A 13,974-nucleotide genomic window follows, 5' to 3' on the forward strand; every position below is an offset into this window, starting at 1 on the left:
CCAGCCCCACTCTGTGACCCCCAGCCCCACTTTTCATCCCTCAGAGAGGCCCAGACCCCCCCCCCCCCCCCAGGCCTTCACCTCACCCGCGGCCCACAGTGCCCCCCGCCTCTCCCTCTCCTCGCCAAGCCTTCCCCGGCTCTCTGAGGGGTCCGAGCCCCCCGAAATCCCATCTCGGGACCCCCAAAATCGCCCCAAATCTCCCCCCCGGCCAGCGCCCCCCCCCCGGCTCACGCTGCGCCGCCGTCCGCCAGAGGGCAGGGCCCGCCGCGCGCCCGTTCAAACCTTGGCCGCAGCCAATCAGCGCGCGGCACGGCCCACCGCGTCCAATCAGCGCGCGGCGCCGCCTCGCCGCCTCGCCCGCCGCGCGGGGCACCACGGGAGTTGGAGTCCGCGCTGGGTCACGCGCTCTTTCTTGTGCGCGTGCGCGGGGCGTGGCGTGATTGATCAGTGGGGGCGCGACCGGGGAGCGTGGTTAATGATAGGTGGGGTCAGCGGCGGGGGCGTGACCGGGGGCGTGGTTAATGACGGGTGGGGTGGAGGGGGTGTGGCCAGGGGCGGGACCCACCCGCGGGATTTGAAGGATGAAGGAACCCCAGGACGTGGAGGAGGAATTCGGGACCGTGTCCCCGTGTCCCCGTGTCCCCTGAGGGCACAAAGAGCGGGCAGTGCCGCACCCCCCGGTGTCACTGTCCCCGTGTCCCCGTGTCCCCTTGTCCCCGTGTCCCCTGAGGGCACAAAGAGCGGGCAGTGCCGCACCCCCCGGTGTCACTGTCCCCGTGTCCCCGTGTCCCCTTGTCCCCGTGTCCCCTGAGGGCACAAAGAGCGGGCAGTGCCGCACCCCCCGGTGTCACTGTCCCCGTGTCCCCGTGTCCCCTGCGGGCACAAAGAGCGGGCAGCGCCGCACCCCCCGGTGTCACTGTCCCCGTGTCCCCGTGTCCCCGTGTCCCCTGAGGGCACAAAGAGCGGGCAGTGCCGCACCCCCCGGTGTCACTGTCCCCGTGTCCCCGTGTCCCCGTGTCCCCTGAGGGCACAAAGAGCGGGCAGTGCCGCACCCCCCGGTGTCACTGTCCCCGTGTCCCCGTGTCCCCGTGTCCCCTGCGGGCACAAAGAGCGGGCAGTGCCGCACCCCCCGGTGTCACTGTCCCCGTGTCCCCGTGTCCCCGTGTCCCCTGCGGGCACAAAGAGCGGGCAGTGCCGCACCCCCCGGTGTCACTGTCCCCGTGTCCCCGTGTCCCCTGCGGGCACAAAGAGCGGGCAGCGCCGCACCCCCCGGTGTCACTGTCCCCGTGTCCCCGTGTCCCCGTGTCCCCTGAGGGCACAAAGAGCGGGCAGTGCCGCACCCCCCGGTGTCACTGTCCCCGTGTCCCCGTGTCCCCTGAGGGCACAAAGAGCGGGCAGTGCCGCACCCCCCGGTGTCACTGTCCCCGTGTCCCCGTGTCCCCGTGTCCCCGCGTCCCCTCAAAGCAGGACGACCAGGGCGGTGTCGCCAGTGTCCCCACGTCCCCAAGCGGCGGTGACGCGGGCACAGCTGTCGTTACCCTCGGCTGCCACCAGGCGGAGCCGGAGGCCGCGGGAGGGACCCCGGCCCGGCTCTGCCGCCCCAGGAATAAAATTTATTTTGTATTAAATCCTATATAACACAAAAATATAACCTAAGAATATAATTTGGTCTGTTTACATAAAATATATAAAACACGTATAACTGCGCACGTTTATTCATAATATATAAACTACATGTAAAGACATTAAATATAGAAAAACATTTTTCTTTAATATATTGTATAGTCTATTGATGTAGAATATATAAAATACATCTTCGTATATAATATAGGGGAGAATAAATAAAATAGATATTTTTACGTAATGTAGAGGACATATTAAAATATATGTAACATTTAATATATTCCCACGCCAACATCCCCCTCTGTCATCGGGGACCTCGGGGTTAAAAAAAGAACAAAAAAACCCACCAAAAAAAAGAAAAAAAAAAAAAGAAAAAACGAACACCAAGAGAGGTTTTACTGATTAAATTACTGCCGGAGATCAATTTCAATTTCACCCGGGGTTGGGTTGGGATTTTTTTGTTTTGTTTTGTTAGGAGGAGGAGGAGGAGGAGGGGGAAGGTGTAGGGGACGAGGGGTGAGAAAAATCAGACTTGCAAATTCCGGCCTGTAATTGTTCCTGAAGCAAAAAACAAACAAACAAAAAAGAAACAATAATAATAAAAAAAAATTAAAACAAAAAAAAATCATTTTAAAATAAGGAGTAAATAAGAATAGTAAAATACAATAATAGAATTAATTTATTAATATATAAATAATAAAATTTATTACTTCATTAAATATAGATATACTAAAAATAAGTGAATAAAAAATAAAATTAATGAAGAATCATAACAAATAATAAATGACAAGTAACAATAATAAACGATAAAAGTAATAAAGACAATAAAAACACTTTTAAATAATAAAGAAGATAATAATAAATAAAGATCGTAAAAATAATAAATATAATAGAAATAGTAGAAATTAATAAAAAAATAAAAAATAAAATAATTTTTAAAAGCAAGAAAAAATAAAAATAAATTTAAAAAGCGGAATAAAAGCAGTCTGGCTCTCCCTGCCATGCAGGGGAACAATTTCAGGAGCTTTTTCTGAAACTGGCCAGGAGCGGGGCCGGGTCTTGCCCTCCCCCCGTGCCAATAATTCGATTTTTGGGCCGCAGCCGGGGCAGCTCCAAAGGAGACGGATGGGAGGGGCCGGGGCTGAGGCAGCTCTGGCATCATCCATCAGCCTCTACAAGGCACAAAAATCCCAATTTTCCGACAGGTGAAAACCTCCGAGTGCGGCGGCCCCGTGCCCAGGCACAGCCCGCTTCAGCCGGGCTTTTGATTTTCATTTTTTGGGTTTTTTTTTGCTTTTTTGGGGTTTTTGGGGTTTTTTTTTTCTTTTTTTTTAGGTGTTTTTCCGGTTTTTTTTTTTTTTCCTAGCCCGTCTTCCCCGTGATGGAATTGTATTTATTCATTAATACTGGAAATAACGTGAATTTTTCTACTAAAACCGTGTTGTAAGGGGCGGATCAAATGCGGACACGCGGAATTGCGTTGTAAATGTCACGTGTGACATCATGTGCGCGACACGTGTGACGTCATTTGCGATTAAATGAGTTCTACAAATTATTGCGTGAATTAGAATGATCTATAAAAATATCGTGTATTGTATAAAATATATTTAATTAGATATTATATATATATACTATATGTATAATATAATTATATCGATTTATATATTTTTATGTAGTGAGATTATCGAGGTGGGATTTCCCAGGTGGGATTTCCCGGGTGGGATTTCCCAGGTGGGATTCCCGAGGTGGGATTTCCCGGGTGGGATTTCCCGGGTGGGATTTCCCAGGTTGGATTTTCCAGGTGGGATTTCCCAGGTGGGATTTCCCAAGGTGGGATTTCCCAGGTGGGATTTCCCAGGTGGGATTTCCCGGGTGGGATTTCCCAGGTGGGATTTCCCGGGTGGGATTCCCGAGGTGGGATTTCCCTGGTGGGATCTCCCAGGTGGGATTTCCCGGGTGGGATTTCCCAAGGTGGGATTTCCCGGGTGGGATTTCCCGGGTGGGATTTCCCAGGTGGGATTTCCCGGGTGGGATTTCCCGGGTGGGATTTCCCAGGTTGGATTTTCCAGGTGGGATTTCCCGGGCGGGATTTCCCGGGTGGGATTTCCCAGGTTGGATTTTCCAGGTGGGATTTCCCGGGTGGGATTTCCCAGGTTGGATTTTCCAGGTGGGATTTCCCGGGTGGGATTTCCCGGGTGGGATTTCCCAGGTGGGATTTCCCAGGTTGGATTTCCCAGGTGGGATTTCCCAGGTTGGATTTTCCAGGTGGGATTTTCCAGGTGGGATTTCCCGGGTGGGATTTCCCGGGTGGGATTTCCCGGGTGGGATTTCCCAGGTGGGATTTCCCGGGTGGGATTCCCGAGGTGGGATTTCCCGGGTGGGATTCCCGAGGTGGGATTTCCCGAGGTGGGATTCCCGGGTGGGATTCCCGAGGTGGGATTTCCCGGGTGGGATTCCCGGGTGGGATTTCCCAGTTGGGATTCCCGAGGTGGGATTTCCCGAGGTGGGATTCCCGGGTGGGATTCCCGAGGTGGGATTTCCCGGGTGGGATTCCCGGGTGGGATTTCCCAGTTGGGATTTCCCGGGTGGGATTTCCCGGGTGGGATTTCCCAGGTGGGATTTCCCGGGTGGGATTTCCCAGGTGGGATTTCCCGGGTGGGATTTCCCGGGTGGGATTCCCAGGTGGGATTTCCCGGGTGGGATTTCCCGGGTGGGATTTCCCAGGTTGGATTTCCCTGGTGGGATTTCCCAGGTGGGATTTCCCAGGTTGGATTTTCCAGGTGGGATTTCCCGGGTGGGATTTCCCGGGTGGGATTCCCGAGGTGGGATTTCCCGGGTGGGATTCCCGAGGCATTTTGAGATCACATCTGCTGACGTAGAGCGGCCGCGGGGTAGGACAGACATTGTCGAGAGAGAAATCGAATTAAAATCCAGTTCCAAATGACGGCCCTGCAAACAGAGCAGACATTCCGGAGAAACGGAACCACGGGCGGAGCGCTGGAGTAGGATCCACGAGGAGTAATTTTAGATTATTAATTTTAAGGCATTAACGGCAGTGTGTGGTAAAAGCTGACAAGACAAAAAAAAAAAACAAAAAAAACCCGTTTATAACGGATTGGAATTAGGGAATGGTTTGGCTTCTGATCGTGATGGCGTGGATTGTAACATCCGCACCGCCTCACCCTTCACGTGAGACTGAAAACGGGATGAAAATGGAATGAAAACGGAGTGAAAACGGAATGAAGACGGAGTGAAAACGGAATGAAAATGGAATGAAAACGGAATGAAAAGGGAGTGAAAACGGAATGAAAATGGAGTGAAAACGGAGTGAAAACGGAATGAAAACGGAGTGAAAACGGAGTGAAAATGGAGTGAAAACGGAGTGAAAACGGAGTGAAAATGGAATGAAAAGGGAGTGAAAACGGAATGAAAATGGAGTGAAAACAGAGTGAAAATGGAATGAAAACGGAGTAAAAACGGAATGAAAACAGAATGAAAATGGAATGAAAACGGAATGAAAACGGAATGAAAACGGAATGAAAACGGAGTGAAAACTGAATGAAAACGGAATGAAAAAGGAATGAAAACGGAATGAAAACGGAATGAAGACAGAATGAAAATGGAATGAAAACGGAGTAAAAACGGAATGAAAACGGAATAAAAAACGGAATGCAAACGGAATAAAAAACGGAATGAAAAACGGAACGAAAAACGGAATGAAAACAGAGTGAAAACGGAATGAGAACGGAATAAAAAAGGAATAAAGCGCCTCTCAGGAGCCCCATCTCTGGGTCGAAGACAGGGACAATCCCACATCACCCCCGGCAAACCGAAGCCAGGAGGTGCCTCCACCTGGTCCAAACCACGCCGGGGGTCTGGGGCACTCCCCCGGTCCTCCCCCAGGGGCTGAGCGTGGAGGGTCTGCCTCCCGGCTTTTTGTGCCTTTGGGTTTTTTCTCTTTTTTTTTTTTTTTCTTTTTCCACGTTCATAAATCAGCGCTCTTTGTGGCCCCGCACAATTCGGGGGTTTTGGGTTCGAAAGAGGATCCCGGGTCCTTTCAGGTTGATAAAGGCGCGAGGCGGGGGTGGAGCAGCAGGGAGGCGTCACCAGCACATAACACTTTCATTGCCCTGTCAAAATAAAGAATGCTGCTGCCGCTGCTGCTGCCGCTGCTGCAGCCGGGCCCAGGGCAGGACAGGGGCTGGAAAACCCACAGCGGGGACTGAAAACCCCACAGCGGGGACTGAAAACCCCACAACGGGGGCTGAAAACCCATAACAGGGACTGAAAACTCACAACGGGGACTGGAAACGCACAACGGGGACTGGAAACCCACAACGGGGGCTGAAAACCCACAACGGGGGCTGAAAACCCACAACGGGGGCTGAAAACCCCAGAACGGGGACTGAAAACCCCACAAGGGGGGCTGAAAACCCCACAACGGGGACTGAAAACCCATAACAGGGACTGAAAACCCCACAACGGGGACTGGAAACCCCACAACGGGGGCTGAAAACCCATAACAGGGACTGAAAATTCACAACGGGGACTGGAAACCCCAGAACAGGGACTGAAAACCCCACAACGGGGATTCAAAAACCCCACAACCACCCCTCCCTCTGTTTTTCCCAACAGGGGCCATGGTGATCCCATTGAGTTTGGGGTCATGGTGATCCCATGGGGTTTGGGGCCGTGGTGGTCCCATAGGATTTGGGGCCGTGGGTTTGGGGCCATGGTGGTCCCATGGGATTTAAGGGTGTGGTGACCCCATGGGGTTTGGGGCCGTGGGTTTGGGGCCATGGTGGTCCCATGGGATTTACGGGTGTGGTGATCCCATTGGGTTTGGGGTCATGGTGGTCCCATGGGGTTTGGGACCACCGTGGTCCCATTGGGTTTGGGGTCGTGGTGACCCCATGGGGTTTGTGGCCGTGGTGGTCCCAGCCCAGGGTCCATCCCCCAGTCATTCCCATTCCCTTTGGGATCATCCAGCCGGCCCCAGGAGCGCTCCAGCCCCCCTGCCCCCCGATCCCCCAAACCCCTGAACCCTTCCCAAGGGCAGAGAGGTTCCCCCAGCCCCGCCTCAAACAGCCCCACAGGGATAAAATCCCGTTCATTGGAAGCGCCTGGGGCATTTCCAGGGGCCAGCGGGGTGGGGAGGAGTTTCCAGAGCAAACGGGCCGGACTGAACGGGAGGAATCTGCTTTTCCAGCATCCCCGGGGCTCTGGGGGCACGATAAACCCGGCCTGGGGCTCTGGGGCTCCAATAAACCCGGCCTGGGGCTCCTCAGCCCTTTTCTGCTTCCACCGCAGCCCAGAGGAAAACCTCCGTCTCGGTGGATCCCCCAAGAAAACGGATCAAGTCTGGATCTTTCAGGAGCCTGGAAGCGGTCGCTGGTGCTAAATCCAATCTGTATTTTAAACATTATATTACATAGCAATAAAAATAAACATTGTAATTATTACACGTGCTAAATATCATGATCCCACCCTTGACCCTTTCTCCTTCCAGGAAAGGACCAACTCGGAGGCTCAGGGCCGTAGAACCTCCAGATTTGGTGACTTTCCTCACCCAACCAACTGATTATTTTTTTTCCCCCCCTGGTTTCTGGAGGTCGTCCAGCTCCAAGTTGTTCTTCGGAGCTGAAAGCCTGGGAGAACATCCAGACTTTCCTCCATGGGGACGCCCGGAACCTCTCCGGAAGCCTCCACCCGCCGCGCCCGTTTCGTTGCCTGTTGATTTATCGCCCCTCGAGTTAATTATTGACCTCAGCCTGGCCTCCGTCGATGTTTTCCTCCCCCAGGCCAATCAATCTCGACGTTCTCCTCGACAGGAGTCGATATCTCCCCATGGTTTCGCCTCTCCTCCTGTTGCTAATTTCTTCTGAAAGGGGTTTTTTTTTTCTTAATTATTTATGTTTTGGAGCTCAGACTTTTGCTTGTCCACCACGGGCAGAGCCTTTGCCGCTCCACGCTGGGACGTCACGGACACAAACCCTGGGTGACATCAGGTTCCTTTCTTGATTTCCTTTCTTGATTTCCTTTATTTATTTCCTTTATTTCCTTTCTTTATTTATTTCCTTTCTTTATTTCCTTTCTTTATTTCCTTTATTTATTGACTTCCTTTATTTATTTCCTCTGTTTATTTCCTTTATTTACTTCCTTTCTTTATTTCCTTTCTTTATTTCCTTCCTTTATTTATTTCCTTTCTTTATTTCCTTTCTTTATTTACTTCCTTTATTTATTTACTTTCTTTATTTCCTTTATTAATTTGCTTTCTTTACTTCCTTTCTTTATTTCCTTTATTTATTTCCTTTCTTTATTTCCTTTCTTTATTTCCTTTCTTTATTTCCTTCCTTTGTTTATTTCCTTTCTTTTTTTCCTTTATTTATTTATTTCCTTTCTTTATTTCCTTTATTTATTTCCTTTCTTTATTTCCTTTGTTTATTTCCTTTATTTACTTCCTTTCTTTATTTCCTTTCTTTATTTTCTTCCTTTATTTATTTACCTTCTTTATTTCCATTCTTTATTTCCTTTATTTACTTCCTTTGTTTATTTCCTTTATTTCCTTTGTTTATTTCTTTTATTTATTTATTTCCTTTGTTTATTCCCTTTATTTATTTACTTCCTTTCTTTATTCCTTTCTTTATTTCCATTCTTTATTTCCTTTATGTATTTCCTTTATCCAGGCGCTGAGACCTGGAAAAATCTCCGCTGTTTTTAACCCTTTCTGGTTTCCCACAGCTGAGAGGGTTGTGTGCTCCTGCCAGCCAGGCTTGGAGCTGGACAAACCTTGGGGGGAAAAAAAAAGGGAGAAGAATTCACAGCTGATGCCCAAATATTGATGGGAACGTTTGTTCCTGTTGGTGTCGCCTCCGGCTTGGTCCTTGCGTGGTGACACCTCAGGGCTGGTGGTGGTGGGATGTCAAGTTGTCCCTTTTTTGGACCCAGAGGTGGGGCTCCTCAGAGGTGTTTTAAAAGACTTTTATTCCATTTTTGGCCTCGTGTTAAAGGTGAGACAATACAGAGAGAACACCCGTCTGAGGACACCGGGGCGAGGACCTGGAGCTCCATGGGACACATCCCCTGGTGGGGTCTGGAGGGGTCTGAGGATACAGGGATGAGGACCTGGAGCTCCATGGGACACATCCCCTGGTGGGGTCTGGAGGGGTCTGAGGACACCGGGGCAAGGACCTGGAGCTCCATGGGACACATCTCCTGGTGGGGTCTGGAGGGGTCTGAGGACACCGGGATGAGGACCTGGAGCTCCATGGGTGGTCAGGTTTTGGGAACTCTCTACAAATCCATTTCCCAATTGGGACACATCCCCTGGAGAACACCAGGATGAGGACCTGGAGCTCCATGGGACACATCCCCTGGTGGGGTCTAGAGGGGTCTGAGGACACCGGGATGAGGACCTGGAGCTCCATGGGACACATCCCCTGGTGGGGTCTGGAGGGGTCTGAGAACATCGGGAGGAGGACCTGGAGCTCCATGGGACACATCCCCTGGTGGGGTCTGGAGGGGTCTGAGGACACCGGGGCGAGGACCTGGAGCTCCATGGGACACATCTCCTGGTGGGGTCTGGAGGGGTCTGAGGACACCGGGATGAGGACCTGGAGCTCCTTGGGACACATCCCCTGGTGGGGTCTGGAGGGGTCTGAGAACACCGGGATGAGGACCTGGAGCTCCATGGGTGGTCAGGTTTTGGGAACTCTCTACAAATCCATTTCCCAATTGGGACACATCCCCTGGAGAACACCAGGATGAGGACCTGGAGCTCCTTGGGACACATCCCCTGGTGGGGTCTGGAGGGGTCTGAGGACACCGGGGCGAGGACCTGGAGCTCCATGGGACACATCCCCTGGTGGGGTCTGGAGGGGTCTGAGGACACCGGGATGAGGACCTGGAGCTCCTTGGGACACATCCCCTGGTGGGGTCTGGAGGGGTCTGAGAACATCGGGATGAGGACCTGGAGCTCCATGGGACACATCCCCTGGTGGGGTCTGGAGGGGTCTGAGGACACCGGGGCAAGGACCTGGAGCTCCATGGGACACATCCCCTGGTGGGGTCTGGAGGGGTCTGAGAACACCGGGATGAGGACCTGGAGCTCCATGGGTGGTCAGGTTTTGGGAACTCTCTACAAATCCATTTCCCAATTGGGACACATCCCCTGGAGAACACCAGGATGAGGACCTGGAGCTCCTTGGGACACATCCCCTGGTGGGGTCTGGAGGGGTCTGAGGACACCGGGGCGAGGACCTGGAGCTCCATGGGACACATCCCCTGGTGGGGTCTGGAGGGGTCTGAGGACCTGGAGCTCCTTGGGACACATCCCCTGGTGGGGTCTGGAGGGGTCTGAGGACACTGGGGCGAGGACCTGGAGCTCCATGGGTGGTCAGGTTTTGAGAATTCTCTACAAATCCATTTCCCACATTGGAAAATGTGTCTCCACATCCTCTGGAGGCATCTGAGAACACCGGGATGAGGACCTGGAGCTCCATGGGTTGTCCTCTCTCATCCCCAGTGGCACCTCCGCGGTTTGGGCTCCAGAGTGTGGGACGAGCTGTCGGATTGACAGCTGGAGCTTTGGTCTGCCCATAACCAAACCCCACCCTGGGGGGCACAAGGCCGTCGGCTCGGTGGTGGGTTCAAGGCAGGATTTGCTGGTCCCAGAGGGTTTTTCCAGCCTGGGCGATCCCACGATCCGATCTGGGGACGGATGTCTGCTCCTTCCCCCTTGCTGCAGCCCCTGACACCACCCCTGGTGCCCCTCCGCCCACCGAGGGAGGCCGACAACCTCCACGTCCCCCCTGCCACCTCCAGCTTCTGATGTTTAAATGGAGCGGATTGACCCGGAGTGAGCGCGCTGAGCCCTGCCCGACCTTTGAGACGCCAGGGCCAGGGTTCGGCTTTCTGCAGCCCCGACCTCCTCCCGCATCTGCCTCCTCTCTCAACTCGCTGCCGCCTGCCCACCCTGCGGGGCTGGGGTTGTTCTGCTGGGCGCTGGAGTGGGCTCCTCCAGCCACCGGGAGCTTCCTCTGGTGGACAAAATGCCCGGCCGGACCCTTGGTGGTCTGAGATCCAGAGAGGTGACCTCACACCTCACCAGGCCACTCCTGTGTCCAGCCGGACCATTGGTGGGTTTGATATTCAAACCAGGTGACCTCACACCTCATCAGGCCACTCCTGTGGCCCCCAGGGACACCAAGGGCACCCCCAGGGACACCTCGGGGACTGCCAGGGCCCCCCCAGGGACACCTAGGGGACAGCCAGGGCAGCCCAGGGACACTCAGGGCCCCCCCAGGGACACCTAGGGGACAGCCAGGGAACCCCAGGGACACCCTGGGCACCCCCAGGGACACCTAGGGGACCTCCAGGAAATCCCAGGGACACCCTGGGCACCCCAGGGACACCTAGGGGACAGCCAGGGAACCCCAGTGACACCCAGTGCACACCAGGGAGAGCCAGGGACACCTAGGGGACAGCCAGGGAACCCCAGGGACACCCTGGGCACCCCCAGGGACACCTAGGGGACAGCCAGGGAACCCCAGGGACAGCCAGGGCACCCCCAGGGACACCGAGGGCACAGCCAGGGCACCCCCAGGGACACTGAGAGGACAGGAAGGGCACCCCCAGGGCCACCAAGGGGACAGCCAGGGCACCCCAGGGACACCCAGGGCACCCCCAGGGACATTTAGGGGACAGCCAGGGCACTCCAGGGACAGCCAGGGCACCCCCAGGGACACCTAGGGGACAGGCATGGCACCCCCAGGGACACTGACGGGACAGCCAGGGCACCCCCAGGGACACCTAGGGCACCCCCAGGGACACCTAGGGGACAGCCAGGGCACCCCAGGGACACCCCAGGGACAGCCAGGGCCCCCCCAGGGACACCCAGGGCACCCCCAGGGACACCTCGGGGACTGCCAGGGCCCCCCCAGGGACACCTAGGGGACAGCCAGGGCAGCCCAGGGACACTCAGGGCACCCCCAGGGACACCGAGGGGACCTCCAGGGAATCCCAGGGACACGTATGGGACAGCCACGGAACCCCAGTGACACCCAGTGCACCCCAGGGACACCCAGGGCCCCCCCAGGGACACCTAGGGGACAGCCAGGGAACCCCAGGGACACCCTGGGCACCCCCTGGGGGTGCCCTAGGTGTCCCTGGGGGTGCCCTGGGGGTGCCCTAGGTGTCCCTGGGGGTGCCCTGGCTGTCCCCAGGGTGCCCTGGCTGTGCCCTCTGTGTCTCTGGGGGTGTCCTGGCTGTCCCTAGGGTGAGCTGGCTGTCCCCTAGGTGTCCCTGGGGGTGCCCTGCGTATCCCCTAGGTGTCCTTGCGGGTGCCCTCGCTGTCCCCAGGGTGCCCTGGCTGTGCCCTCGGTGTCCCTAGGGGTGCCCTGGCTGTCCCCTAGGTGTCCCTGGGGGTGCCCTGGGTGTCCCTGGGGGTGCCCTGGCTGTCCCTCGGGTTCCCTGGCTGTCCCCTTGGTGTCCCTGGGGGTGCCCAGGGTGTCCCTGGGAGTGCTCTGGCTGTCCCCTAGGTGTCCCTGGGGGTGCCCAGGGTGTCCCTGGGGTGCCCTGGCTGTCCCCTACGTGTCCCTGGGGGTGCCCTGGCTGTCCCCTAGGAGTCCCTGGGTGTGCCCTGGGTGTCCTTGGGCGTGCACAGGGTGTCTCTGGGGTTCCCTGGCTGTCCCCTAGGTGTCCCTGGGGGTGCCCTGGGTGTCCCTGGGGGGGCCCTGGCTGTCCCCTAGGTGTCCCTGGGGGTGCCCTGGGTGTCCCTGGGGGGGGCCCTGGCTGTCCCCTAGGTGTCCCTGGGGGGGCCCTGGGTGTCCCTGGGGGGGCCCTGGCTGTCCCCTAGGTGTCCCTGGGGGTGCGCTGGTGTCCCTCGGGGTGCCCTGGCTGTCCCCTAGGTGTCCCTGGGGGTGCCCTGGCTGTCCCTGGAGTGCCGTGGCTGTCCCCTAGGTGTCCCTGGGCGTGACCTGGTTGTCCCCAAGGTGTCCCTGGGGGGTGCCCCGGCTGTCCCCTAGGTGTCCCTGGGGGTGCCCTGGCTGTCCCCTAGGTGTCCCTGGGGGTGCATTAGGTGTCCCTGGGGGTGCCCAGGGTGTCCCTGGGGTTCCCTGGCTGTCCCCGCGGTGTCCCTGGGGGTGGCCTGGCTGTCCCTTAGGTGTCCCTGGGGGTGCCCTGCCTGTCCCCTAGGTGTCCCTGGGGGTGCCCTGGGTGTCTCTGGGGTGCCCTGGCTGTCCCCTAGGTGACCCTGGGTATGCCCTGGGTGTCCCTCGGGGTGCCCTGGCTGTCCCCTAGGTGTCCCTGGGGGCGCCCAGGGTGTCCCTGGGGGTGCCCTTGCTGTCCCCTAGGTGTCCCTGAAGGCGCCCTGGGTGTCCCTGGGGTGCCCTGGCTGTCCCCTAGGTGTCTCTGGGGGTGCCCTAACTGTCCCCTTGGTGTCCCTGGGGTGCCCTGGGTGTCCCCTAGGTGTCCCTGGGCGTGCCCTGGGTGTCCCTGGGGTGCCCTGCGGGTGCCCTGCCTGTCCTCTAGGTGTCACTGGGGGTGCCCTCCCTGTCCCTCGGGATGCCCTGGCTGTCCCCTAGGTGTCCCTGGGGTGCCCTGGCTGTCCCCTAGGTGTCCCTGGGGGCGCCCTGGCTGTACCCTAGGTGTCCCTGGGGGTGCCCTGGCTGTCCCTGGGGTGCCCTGGCTGTCCCCTAGGTGTCCCTGGGGGTGTCCTGGGTGTCCCTGGGGTGCCCTGGCTGTCCCCTAGGTGTCCCTGGGGGTTGCCTGTGGGTCCCTGGGGTGCCCTGGGGGTGCCCTGGTGTCCCTGGGGGTGCCCTGGCTGTCCCCTAGGTGTCCCTGGGGGTGCCCTGGGTGTCCCTGGGGGTGCCCTGGCTGTCCCCTAGGTGTCCCTGGGGGGGGCCCTGGCTGTCCCTGGGGTGCTCTGGCTGTCCCCTAGGTGTCCCTGGGGGTGCCCTGGATGTCCCTGGGGGGGCCCTGGCTGACCTCTAGGTGTCCCTGGGGGTGCCCTCCCTGTCCCTCTGGGTGCCCTGGCTGTCCCCTAGGTGTCCCTGGGGGTGCCCTGGCTTTCCCCTCGGTGTCCCTGGGGGTGCCCTGCCTGTCCCTAGGGTGCCCTGGCTGTCCCCTAGGTGTCCCTGGGGGTGACCTGGCTGTCCCCAGGGTGCCCTGACTATGCCCTCGGTGTCTCTGGGGGTGCCCTGGCTGTCCCCAGGGTGCCCTGGCTGTCCCCTAGGTGTCCCTGGGGGTCCCCTTGGCGTCCCTGGGGGTGCCCAGGGTGTCCCTGGGGGTGCCCTGGCTGTCCCTGGAGTGCCCTGGCTGTCCCCTAGGTGTCCCTGGGCGTGCCCTGGC

The sequence above is a fragment of the Chamaea fasciata genome, unplaced genomic scaffold (assembly GCF_029207755.1).
Source record: "Chamaea fasciata isolate MVZ Bird 193981 ecotype frontalis unplaced genomic scaffold, bChaFas1.0.hap1 SCAF_357, whole genome shotgun sequence".
In the NCBI taxonomy this organism is placed as follows: Eukaryota; Metazoa; Chordata; class Aves; order Passeriformes; family Sylviidae; genus Chamaea; species Chamaea fasciata.